A 12,025-nucleotide genomic window follows, 5' to 3' on the forward strand; every position below is an offset into this window, starting at 1 on the left:
CGGGTATCTGTTATTCTATATATAAACCACCCGAACCCCTCGATTAGATTCCTGTCTGTAACTCACTCCCGGGTATCTGTTATTGTATATATAAACCCCCTCCGAACGCCTCGATTAGATTCCAGTCTGTTACTCACTCCCGGGTATCTTTTATTCTATATATAAACCACCCTGAACCCCTCGATTAGATTCCAGTCTGTAACTCACTCCCGAGTATCTATTATTCTCAATATAAACCACCCTGAACCCCTCGATTAGATTCCAGTCTGTAACTCACTCCCGGGTATCCGTTATTCTATATATAAACTACCTCGTACCCCTCGATTAGATTCTAGTCTGTAACTGACTCCCGGGTATCTGTTGTTCTATATATAAACCACCCCGAACCCCTCGATTAGATTCTAGTCTGTAACTCACTCCCGGGTATCTTTTATTCTATATATAAACCACCCCGAACCCCTCGATTAGATTCCTGTCCATAAATCACTCCGGGGTATCTGTTATTCTATATATAAACCACCCTGAACCCCTCGATTGGATTCCAATCTGTAACTCACTCCCGGGTATCTGTTATTCTATATATAAACCACCCCAATCCCCTCGATTAGATTCCAGTCTGTAACTCACTCCCGAGTATCTGTTATTCTATATATAAACCACCCGAACCCCTCGATTAGAGTCCTGTCTGTAACTCATCCCGGGTATCTGTTATTGTATATATAAACCCCCCCCTCGAACCCCTCGATTAGATTCCAGTCTGTAACTCACTCCCGGGTATCTGTTATTCTATATATAAACCACTCGAACCCCTCGATTAGATTCCTGTCTGTAACTCACCCCCGGGTATCTGTTATTCTATATATAAACCACTCGAACCCCTCGATTAGATTCCTGTCTGTAACTCGCTCCCGGGTATCTGTTATTGTATATATAAACCCCCTCCAAACCCCTCGATTAGATTCCAGTCTGTTACTCACTCCCGGGTATCTTTTATTCTAAATATAAACCACCCTGAACCCCTAGATTAGATTACAGTCTGCAACTCACTCCCGGGTATCTGTTATTCCAAATATAAACCATCCCGAACCCCTAGATTAGATTTCAGTCTGTAACTCACTCCTGGGTATCTGTTATTCTATATATAAACCACCCCGAACCCCTCAATTAAATTCCAGTTTGTAACTCACACCCGGGTATCTGTTATTGGATATATAAACCACCCTGAACCCCTAGATTAGATTACAGTCTGCAACTCACTCCCGGATATCTGTTATTCTATATATAAACCATCCCGAACTCCTAGATTAGATCTCAGTCTGTAACTCACTCCCGGGTATCTGTTATTCTATATATAAACCACCCCGAACCCCTCGATTAAATTCCAGTTCATAACTCACACCCGTGTATCTGTTATTCTATATATAAACCACCCTGAGCCCCTCGATTAGATTCCAGTCTGTAACTCACTCCCGGGCATCTGTTATTCTATATATAAACCTCCCCAAACCCCTCGATTAGATTCCAGTCTGTAACTCACTCCCGGGTATATGTTATTCGATATATAAACCACCCCGAACCCCTCGATTAGATTCCAGGCTGTAACTCACTCCCGGGTATCTGTTATTCTATATATAAACACCACAAACCCCTCGATTAGATTCCAGTCTGTAACTCACTCCCGGGTATCTTTTATTCGATATATAAACCACCCTGAACCCCTCGATTAGATTCCATTCTGTAACTCACTCCCGGAGATCTGTTATTCTATATGTAAACTACCTCGAACCCCTCAATTAGATTCCAGTCGGTAACTCACTCCCGGGTATCTGTTATTCTATATATAAACACCCCCCCGAACCCCTCAATTAGATTCCAGTCTGCTACTAACTCCCAGGTATCTGTTATTCGATATATAAACCACCCCAAACCCCTCAATGAGATTCCAGTCTGTAACTCACTCCCAGGTATCTGTTATTCTATATATAAACCACGGCGAACCCTTCGATTAGATTCCAGTCTGTAACTCACTCTCGGGTATCTGCTATTCTATATATAAACCACCCCGAACCCCTCGATGAGATTCCAGTCTGTAACTCACTCCCGGGTATCTGTTATTCTATATATAAACCACCCGAACCCCTCGATTAGATTCCTGTCTGTAACTCATCCCGGGTATCTGTTATTGTATATATAAACCCCCCCCGAACCCCTCGATTAGATTCCAGTCTGTAACTCACTCCCGGGTATCTTTTATTCTATAAATAAACCACCTGAACCCCTCGATTAGATTCCTGTCTGTAACTCACCCCCGGGTATCTGTTATTGTATATATAAACCACCCTGAACCCCTAGATTAGATTACAGTCTGCAACTCACTCCCGGATATCTGTTATTCTATATATAAATCTTCCCGAACCCCTAGATTAGATCTCAGTCTGTAACTCACTCCCGGGTATCTGTTATTCTATATATAAACCACCCCGAACCCCTCGATTAAATTCCAGTTTGTAACTCACACCCGTGTATCTGTTATTCTATACATAAACCACCCCGAACCCCTCGATTAGATTCCAGTCTGTAGCTCTCTCCCGGGCATCTGTTATTCTATACATAAACCTCCCCGAACCCCTCGATTAGATTCCAGTCTGTAACTCACTCCCGGGTATATGTTATTCGATATATAAACCACCCGAACCCCTCGATTAGATTCCAGGCTGTAACTCACTCCCGGGTATCTGTTATTCTGTATATAAACTCCCTGAACCCCTTGATTAGATTCCAGTCTGTAACTCTCTCCCGGGTATCTGTTATTCTATATATAAACCACCACAAACCCCTCGATTAGATTCCAGTCTGTATCTCACTCCCGGGTATCTTTTATTCGATAAATAAACCACCCTGAACTCCTCGATTAGATTCCATTCTGTAACTCACTCCCGTGTATCTGTTATTCTATATATAAACTACCTCGAACCCCTCGATTAGATTCCAGTCTGTAACTCACTCCCGGGTATCTGTTATTCTATATATAAACCCCCCCCCCAAACCTCTCAATTAGATTCCAGTCTGCTACTCACTCCCAGGTATCTTATTCGATATATAAACCACCTCAAACCCCTCGATTAGATTCCAGTTTGTAACTCACTCCCGGGTATCTGTTATTCTATATATAAACCACCCCAAACCCCTCGATGAGATTCCAGTCTGTAACTCACTCTCGGGTATCTATTATTCTATATATAAACCACGGCAAACCCTTCGATTAGATTCCAGTCTGTAACTCACTCCTAGGCATCTGTTATTCTATATATAAACCCCACTGAACACCTGAAACCTGTATCCGCTCATTGCTGGTATCATTTTGGAGAAATTTCACTGGTCATTTCCATGGTTGTATAGAGATGTCTGGAAATGTGCCCAATACTTTGATCAATTAACCAAAAAGCTGTCTAAATGGATCATTTCTTGCTTTTATCCTCCTTGTACTTTGTATAAAGTCCAGAGTGCAAGTGTCTGTTCATGGCTGTTTTATTACCTCCCCTTTCATCTTTAAGGGGCTTTATCTGTTCATCATCTCACATTATTCCCCAAAAAAGTTCCTCCCGACCTTTCCCTGCTTTGAACTACGCCTGTCTACTCTGCCCTGCTGCCGCTGACAATGAAATGGCTCAGTGTCTATCCTCCAAGCTGCAGGGGAAGAAACCTCTTACTGTTGCCTATTCATCAGTCTATTAGTTAACATGAACTGCAGAGCGAACTTGCCAGTTAAAAGCCAAGTGGCTGAGACCAGCAAGAGAGGTAGTGCTGGACGGACAGGAATTTCAACACAGGTTGGTTCCTATATTGGGTGAACCAGTTGAGCAGTAACTAATGGGTCGTTACATCAGATAACCTGGAAAGCTCACACTATGCCATGCCTCATTTCACTCTTAATATTGTAACAAAATTCACTGAGACAAAGAGAAATGAAACTGCCCCTTTCCTATCCAACAGGGGTCATGTCTCAAAATTCATGTTTATGCAGGCTTGATAATCCAACTCCTTTCTGTTAACGTGCCAGGATTAGGAAATACATGCTTGGATACTATAGTTGTTTGGATGTGGCATGCTATTAGATATGGAAAGTAATGCTAAAGGTGACTCATCTGTTTTGTGCGTGGGTGAAAGGAACTCTTGCAAGTAAACTGGTTTAATGAAAATTCAAGTTAATGATCAATGTCAGGACTCTTGTGACTTTTTTGTAAATTTTGGGACACTTAAGTGAATTAAGAGCAAGGTGGGAGTACAGCACAGCTGTAAGGGTGATAAGAAGAGGTGATGTGATTCAGGGGGAAGAGGCTGTGGTGGTCCCAAGAATCTTGCCTGTGTCGCCTGAGGGAGGTGATGAGGATCCTGACGGTGGTGCCGCTCTTTGCTCTGCCGTTGCAACGGGATCATGTGGTGACTGTGCATCTCTACAACCCCCACGTCCCTGTCGCTGACGTGCTCACCTTCCTCTCCAGGTACGTCGACAAGGTTCGGAGCTGCACCGAGGTTAGAGACGCCTTTGGGATTTGGACATGTAAATGCCAGGTTAAGGTCACGCTCAAGACCGACGGTAAGGGAGCCATCTTCCACCCTCCTTCCAGTTCACTTTCGGGGGAAGCCGTGGCTACCTTGTCTACGCTGGGCAACCCAAACTTTGTCGCTCATGCGGCAAGGCTGGTCATGTGGTGGCCAACTGCAGCACCGCCCTCTGCAAGACCTGCAAACAGGAAGGGGCACCAGACAAAGGACAGCAAACAGACCAAGTGCTGCAACCTGTGTGGTGAGGCAGGCCACCTCGACAGGACCTGCCCCAAACGCTGCCTCACTTATACACAAGCAGCCAAAGCTAATGAGAGGGAAGCAGAGGAAATGCTTCGTGTCACTACTACCAAGGACACTCGCAACACTCCAACCACCAGGGCCTCCAGTGAGAACAATGGGACAAAGGAGGACACAGAGAGACACAAGGTGGAGGAAAAGATGGGGGCAGCAGACAGCCAATCAACAGCACTGCCCCCTGAACCTCCCACTACTCAGGAGAGTGAATCAGTGGAGGAGGAGGAAGCAGCAGAAAATCAGCAGGGGAAGTTACAGCTGGTGAAGAGAGCCAAAAGGAAGAAGGGGCTAAGAAGGAACCAAGCCACTTCCCAGACAAGTGGCAAGAGGCGTCTCACATCCGACATGGATGAAAAGGGCGGCTGCTCTTCGACGAAGAAGGGAAAGGGCGGCATCTACAGAAGAATCGGGAAAGCTCTAGAGAATTGGAGGACGAGACATCCGAGGTACAGAACGTTGGAGAAAATGAGGAGACCAGGGCACTTCAACTTTGCCCACGACCCAAAGAGGCCAGCGCACCCCAGCCCCTGGAATCTGGGAGCAGTGAGGCACTCAGCACACCCCAGCTCCAGGAATCTGGGAGCAGTGAGGCACTCAGCACACCCCAGCTCCAGGAATCTGGGATCAGTGAGGCACTCAGCGCACCCCAGCCCCTGGAATCTGGGAGCAGTGAGGCACTCAGCACACCCCCGCTCCAGGAATCTGGGAGCAGTGAGGAGCTCAGCACACCCCAGCTCCAGGAATCTAGGAGCAGTGAGGCACACAGCACAACCCAGCACCAGGAATCTGGGAGCAGTGAGGCACTCAGCACACCCCCGCTCCAGGAATCTGGGAGCAGTGAGGAGCTCAGCACACCCCAGCTCCAGGAATCTAGGAGCAGTGAGGCACACAGCACAACCCAGCACCAGGAATCTGGGAGCAGTGAGGCACTCAGCACACCCCAGCTCCAGGAATCTGGGAGCAGTGAGGAGCTCAGCACACCCCAGCTCCAGGAATCAGGGAGCAGTGAGGAGCTCAGCACACCCCAGCTCCAGGAATCTGGGAGCAGTGAGGCACTCAGCACACCCCAGCTCCAGGAATCTGGGAGCAGTGAGGCACTCAGCACACCCCAGCTCCAGGAATCTGGGAGCAGTGAGGCACTCAGCACACCCCAGCTCCAGGAATCTGGGAGCAGTGAGGCACTCAGCACACCCCAGCTCCAGGAATCTGGGAGCAGTGACGCACTCAGCACACCCCAGCTCCAGGAATCTGGGAGCAGTGAGTCACTCAGCACACCCCAGCTCCAGGAATCTGGGAGCAGTGAGGCACTCAGCACACCCCAGCTCCAGGAATCTGGGAGCAGTGAGGCACTCAGCACACCCCAGCTCCAGGAATCTGGGAGCAGTGAGGCACTCAGCACACCCCAGCTCCAGGAATCTGGGAGCAGTGAGGCACTCAGCACACCCCAGCTCCAGGAATCTGGGAGCAGTGAGGCACTCAGCACACCCCAGCTCCAGGAATCTGGGAGCAGTGAGGCACTCAGCACACCCCAGCTCCAGGAATCTGGGAGCAGTGAGGCACTCAGCACACCCCAGCTCCAGGAATCTGGGAGCAGTGAGGCACTCAGCACACCCCAGCTCCAGGAATCTGGGAGCAGTGAGGAGCTCAGCACACCCCAGCTCCAGGAATCTGGGAGCAGTGAGGCACTCAGCACACCCCAGCTCCAGGAATCTGGGAGCAGTGAGGCACTCAGCACACCCCAGCTCCAGGAATCTGGGAGCAGTGAGGAGCTCAGCACACCCCAGCTCCAGGAATCTCGGAGCAGTGAGGCACTCAGCACACCCCAGCTCCAGGAATCTGGGAGCAGTGAGGCACTCAGCGCACCCCAGCTCCAGGAATCTGGGAGCAGTGAGGAGCTCAGCACACCCCAGCTCCAGGAATCTGGGAGCAGTGAGGAGCTCAGCACACCCCAGCTCCAGGAATCTGGGAGCAGTGAGGCACTCAGCACACCCCAGCTCCAGGAATCTGGGAGCAGTGAGGCACTCAGCACACCCCAGCCCCAGGAATCTGGGAGCAGTGAGGCACTCAGCACACCCCAGCTCCAGGAATCTGGGAGCAGTGAGGCACTCAGCACACCCCAGCTCCAGGAATCTGGGAGCAGTGAGGCACTCAGCACACCCCAGCTCCAGGAATCTGGGAGCAGTGAGACACTCAGCACACCCCAGCTCCAGGAATCTGGGAGCAGTGAGGCACTCAGCACACCCCAGCTCCAGGAATCTGGGAGCAGTGAGGAGCTCAGCACACCCCAGCTCCAGGAATCTGGGAGCAGTGAGGCACTCAGCACACCCCAGCTCCAGGAATCTGGGAGCAGTGAGGAGCTCAGCACACCCCAGCTCCAGGAATCTGGGAGCAGTGAGGCACTCAGCACACCCCAGCTCCAGGAATCTGGGAGCAGTGAGGAGCTCAGCACACCCCAGCTCCAGGAATCTGGGAGCAGTGAGGAGCTCAGCACACCCCAGCTCCAGGAATCTGGGAGCAGTGAGGATCTCAGCACACCCCAGCTCCAGGAATCTGGGAGCAGTGAGACACTCAGCACACCCCAGCTCCAGGAATCTGGGAGCAGTGAGGAGATCAGCACACCCCAGCTCCAGGAATCTGGGAGCAGTGAGGCACTCAGCACACCCCAGCTCCAGGAATCTGGGAGCAGTGAGACACTCAGCACACCCCAGCTCCAGGAATCTGGGAGCAGTGAGGCACTCAGCACACCCCAGCTCCAGGAATCTGGGAGCAGTGAGGAGCTCAGCACACCCCAGCTCCAGGAATCTGGGAGCAGTGAGGCACTCAGCACACCCCAGCTCCAGGAATCTGGGAGCAGTGAGACACTCAGCACACCCCAGCTCCAGGAATCTGGGAGCAGTGAGGAGATCAGCACACCCCAGCTCCAGGAATCTGGGAGCAGTGAGGAGCTCAGCACACCCCAGCTCCAGGAATCTGGGAGCAGTGAGGAGATCAGCACACCCCAGCTCCAGGAATCTGGGAGCAGTGAGGCACTCAGCACACCCCAGCTCCAGGAATCTGGGAGCAGTGAGGAGCTCAGCACACCCCAGCTCCAGGAATCTGGGAGCAGTGAGGAGCTCAGCACACCCCAGCTCCAGGAATCTGGGAGCAGTGAGGCACTCAGCACACCCCAGCTCCAGGAATCTGGGAGCAGTGAGACACTCAGCACACCCCAGCTCCAGGAATCTGGGAGCAGTGAGGCACTCAGCACACCCCAGCTCCAGGAATCTGGGAGCAGTGAGGCACTCAGCACACCCCAGCTCCAGGAATCTGGGAGCAGTGAGGCACTCAGCACACCCCAGCTCCAGGAATCTGGGAGCAGTGAGGCACTCAGCACACCCCAGCTCCAGGAATCTGGGAGCAGTGAGGCACTCAGCACACCCCAGCTCCAGGAATCTGGGAGCAGTGAGGCACTCAGCACACCCCAGCTCCAGGAATCTGGGAGCAGTGAGGCACTCAGCACACCCCAGCTCCAGGAATCTGGGAGCAGTGAGGCTCTCAGCACACCCCAGCTCCAGGAATCTGGGAGCAGTGAGGCACTCAGCACACCCCAGCTCCAGGAATCTGGGAGCAGTGAGGAACTCAGCACACCCCAGCCCCAGGAATCTGGGAGCAGTGAGGCACTCAGCACACCCCAGCTCCAGGAATCTGGGAGCAGTGAGGAGCTCAGCACACCCCAGCTCCAGGAATCTGGGAGCAGTGAGGTACTCAGCACACCCCAGCTCCAGGAATCTGGGAGCAGTGAGGCACTCAGCACACCCCAGCTCCAGGAATCTGGGAGCAGTGAGGCACTCAGCACACCCCAGCTCCAGGAATCTGGGAGCAGTGAGGCACTCAGCACACCCCAGCTCCAGGAATCTGGGAGCAGTGAGGCACTCAGCACACCCCAGCTCCAGGAATCTGGGAGCAGTGAGGCTCTCAGCACACCCCAGCTCCAGGAATCTGGGAGCAGTGAGGCTCTCAGCACACCCCAGCTCCAGGAATCTGGGAGCACTGAGGAGCTCAGCACACCCCAGCTCCAGGAATCTGGGAGCAGTGAGGCACTCAGCACACCCCAGCTCCAGGAATCTGGGAGCAGTGAGGCACTCAGCACACCCCAGCTCCAGGAATCTGGGAGCAGTGAGGAGCTCAGCACACCCCAGCTCCAGGAATCTGGGAGCAGTGAGACACTCAGCACACCCCAGCTCCAGGAATCTGGGAGCAGTGAGGAGATCAGCACACCCCAGCTCCAGGAATCTGGGAGCAGTGAGGCACTCAGCACACCCCAGCTCCAGGAATCTGGGAGCAGTGAGACACTCAGCACACCCCAGCTCCAGGAATCTGGGAGCAGTGACGCACTCAGCACACCCCAGCTCCAGGAATCTGGGAGCAGTGAGGCACTCAGCACACCCCAGCTCCAGGAATCTGGGAGCAGTGAGGAGCTCAGCACACCCCAGCTCCAGGAATCTGGGAGCAGTGAGGCACTCAGCACACCCCAGCTCCAGGAATCTGGGAGCAGTGAGGAGATCAGCACACCCCAGCTCCAGGAATCTGGGAGCAGTGAGGCACTCAGCACACCCCAGCTCCAGGAATCTGGGAGCAGTGAGGAGCTCAGCACACCCCAGCTCCAGGAATCTGGGAGCAGTGAGGAGCTCAGCACACCCCAGCTCCAGGAATCTGGGAGCAGTGAGGCACTCAGCACACCCCAGCTCCAGGAATCTGGGAGCAGTGAGGCACTCAGCACACCCCAGCTCCAGGAATCTGGGAGCAGTGAGGAGCTCAGCACACCCCAGCTCCAGGAATCTGGGAGCAGTGAGGAGCTCAGCACACCCCAGCTCCAGGAATCTGGGAGCAGTGAGGAGATCAGCACACCCCAGCTCCAGGAATCTGGGAGCAGTGAGGCACTCAGCACACCCCAGCTCCAGGAATCTGGGAGCAGTGAGGCACTCAGCACACCCCAGCTCCAGGAATCTGGGAGCAGTGAGGAGCTCAGCACACCCCAGCTCCAGGAATCTGGGAGCAGTGAGGCACTCAGCACACCCCAGCTCCAGGAATCTGGGAGCAGTGAGGCACTCAGCACACCCCAGCTCCAGGAATCTGGGAGCAGTGAGGCACTCAGCACACCCCAGCTCCAGGAATCTGGGAGCAGTGAGGAGCTCAGCACACCCCAGCTCCAGGAATCTGGGAGCAGTGAGGCACTCAGCACACCCCAGCTCCAGGAATCTGGGAGCAGTGAGGCACTCAGCACACCCCAGCTCCAGGAATCTGGGAGCAGTGAGGCACTCAGCACACCCCAGCTCCAGGAATCTGGGAGCAGTGAGGCACTCAGCACACCCCAGCTCCAGGAATCTGGGAGCAGTGAGGCACTCAGCACACCCCAGCCCCAGGAATCTGGGAGCAGTGAGGCACTCAGCACACCCCAGCTCCAGGAATCTGGGAGCAGTGAGGCACTCAGCACACCCCAGCTCCAGGAATCTGGGAGCAGTGAGGCACTCAGCACACCCCAGCTCCAGGAATCTGGGAGCAGTGAGGAGCTCAGCACACCCCAGCTCCAGGAATCTGGGAGCAGTGAGGCACTCAGCACACCCCAGCTCCAGGAATCTGGGAGCAGTGAGGCACTCAGCACACCCCAGCTCCAGGAATCTGGGAGCAGTGAGGCACTCAGCACACCCCAGCTCCAGGAATCTGGGAGCAGTGAGGCACTCAGCACACCCCAGCTCCAGGAATCTGGGAGCAGTGAGGAGCTCAGCACACCCCAGCTCCAGGAATCTGGGAGCAGTGAGGAGCTCAGCACACCCCAGCTCCAGGAATCTGGGAGCAGTGAGGCTCTCAGCACACCCCAGCTCCAGGAATCTGGGAGCAGTGAGGACCTCAGCACACCCCAGCTCCAGGAATCTGGGAGCAGTGAGGCACTCAGCACACCCCAGCTCCAGGAATCTGGGAGCAGTGAGGAGCTCAGCACACCCCAGCTCCAGGAATCTGGGAGCAGTGAGGCACTCAGCACACCCCAGCTCCAGGAATCTGGGAGCAGTGAGACACTCAGCACACCCCAGCTCCAGGAATCTGGCAGCAGTGAGGCACTCAGCACACCCCAGCTCCAGGAATCTGGGAGCAGTGAGGAGCTCAGCACACCCCAGCTCCAGGAATCTGGGAGCAGTGAGGAGCTCAGCACACCCCAGCTCCAGGAATCTGGGAGCAGTGAGGCACTCAGCACACCCCAGCTCCAGGAATCTGGCAGCAGTGAGTCACTCAGCACACCCCAGCTCCAGGAATCTGGGAGCAGTGAGGAGCTCAGCACACCCCAGCTCCAGGAATCTGGGAGCAGTGAGGAGCTCAGCACACCCCAGCTCCAGGAATCTGGGAGCAGTGAGGCACTCAGCACACCCCAGCTCCAGGAATCTGGGAGCAGTGAGGAGCTCAGCACACCCCAGCTCCAGGAATCTGGGAGCAGTGAGGCACTCAGCACACCCCAGCTCCAGGAATCTGGGAGCAGTGAGGAGCTCAGCACACCCCAGCTCCAGGAATCTGGGAGCAGTGAGGAGCTCAGCACACCCCAGCTCCAGGAATCTGGGAGCAGTGAGGCACTCAGCACACCCCAGCTCCAGGAATCTGGGAGCAGTGAGGCACTCAGCACACCCCAGCTCCAGGAATCTGGGAGCAGTGAGACACTCAGCACACCCCAGCTCCAGGAATCTGGGAGCAGTGAGGCACTCAGCACACCCCAGCTCCAGGAATCTGGGAGCAGTGAGGAGCTCAGCACACCCCAGCTCCAGGAATCTGGGAGCAGTGAGGCACTCAGCACACCCCAGCTCCAGGAATCTGGGAGCAGTGAGGCACTCAGCACACCCCAGCTCCAGGAATCTGGGAGCAGTGAGGAGCTCAGCACACCCCAGCTCCAGGAATCTGGGAGCAGTGAGGAGCTCAGCACACCCCAGCTCCAGGAATCTGGGAGCAGTGAGGAGATCAGCACACCCCAGCTCCAGGAATCTGGGAGCAGTGAGGAGCTCAGCACACCCCAGCTCCAGGAATCTGGGAGCAGTGAGGCACTCAGCACACCCCAGCTCCAGGAATCTGGGAGCAGTGAGACACTCAGCACACCCCAGCTCCAGGAATCTGGGAGCAGTGAGGAGCTCAGCACACCCCAGCT

The sequence above is a fragment of the Carcharodon carcharias genome, chromosome 15 (assembly GCF_017639515.1).
Source record: "Carcharodon carcharias isolate sCarCar2 chromosome 15, sCarCar2.pri, whole genome shotgun sequence".
Lineage (NCBI taxonomy): Eukaryota > Metazoa > Chordata > Chondrichthyes > Lamniformes > Lamnidae > Carcharodon > Carcharodon carcharias.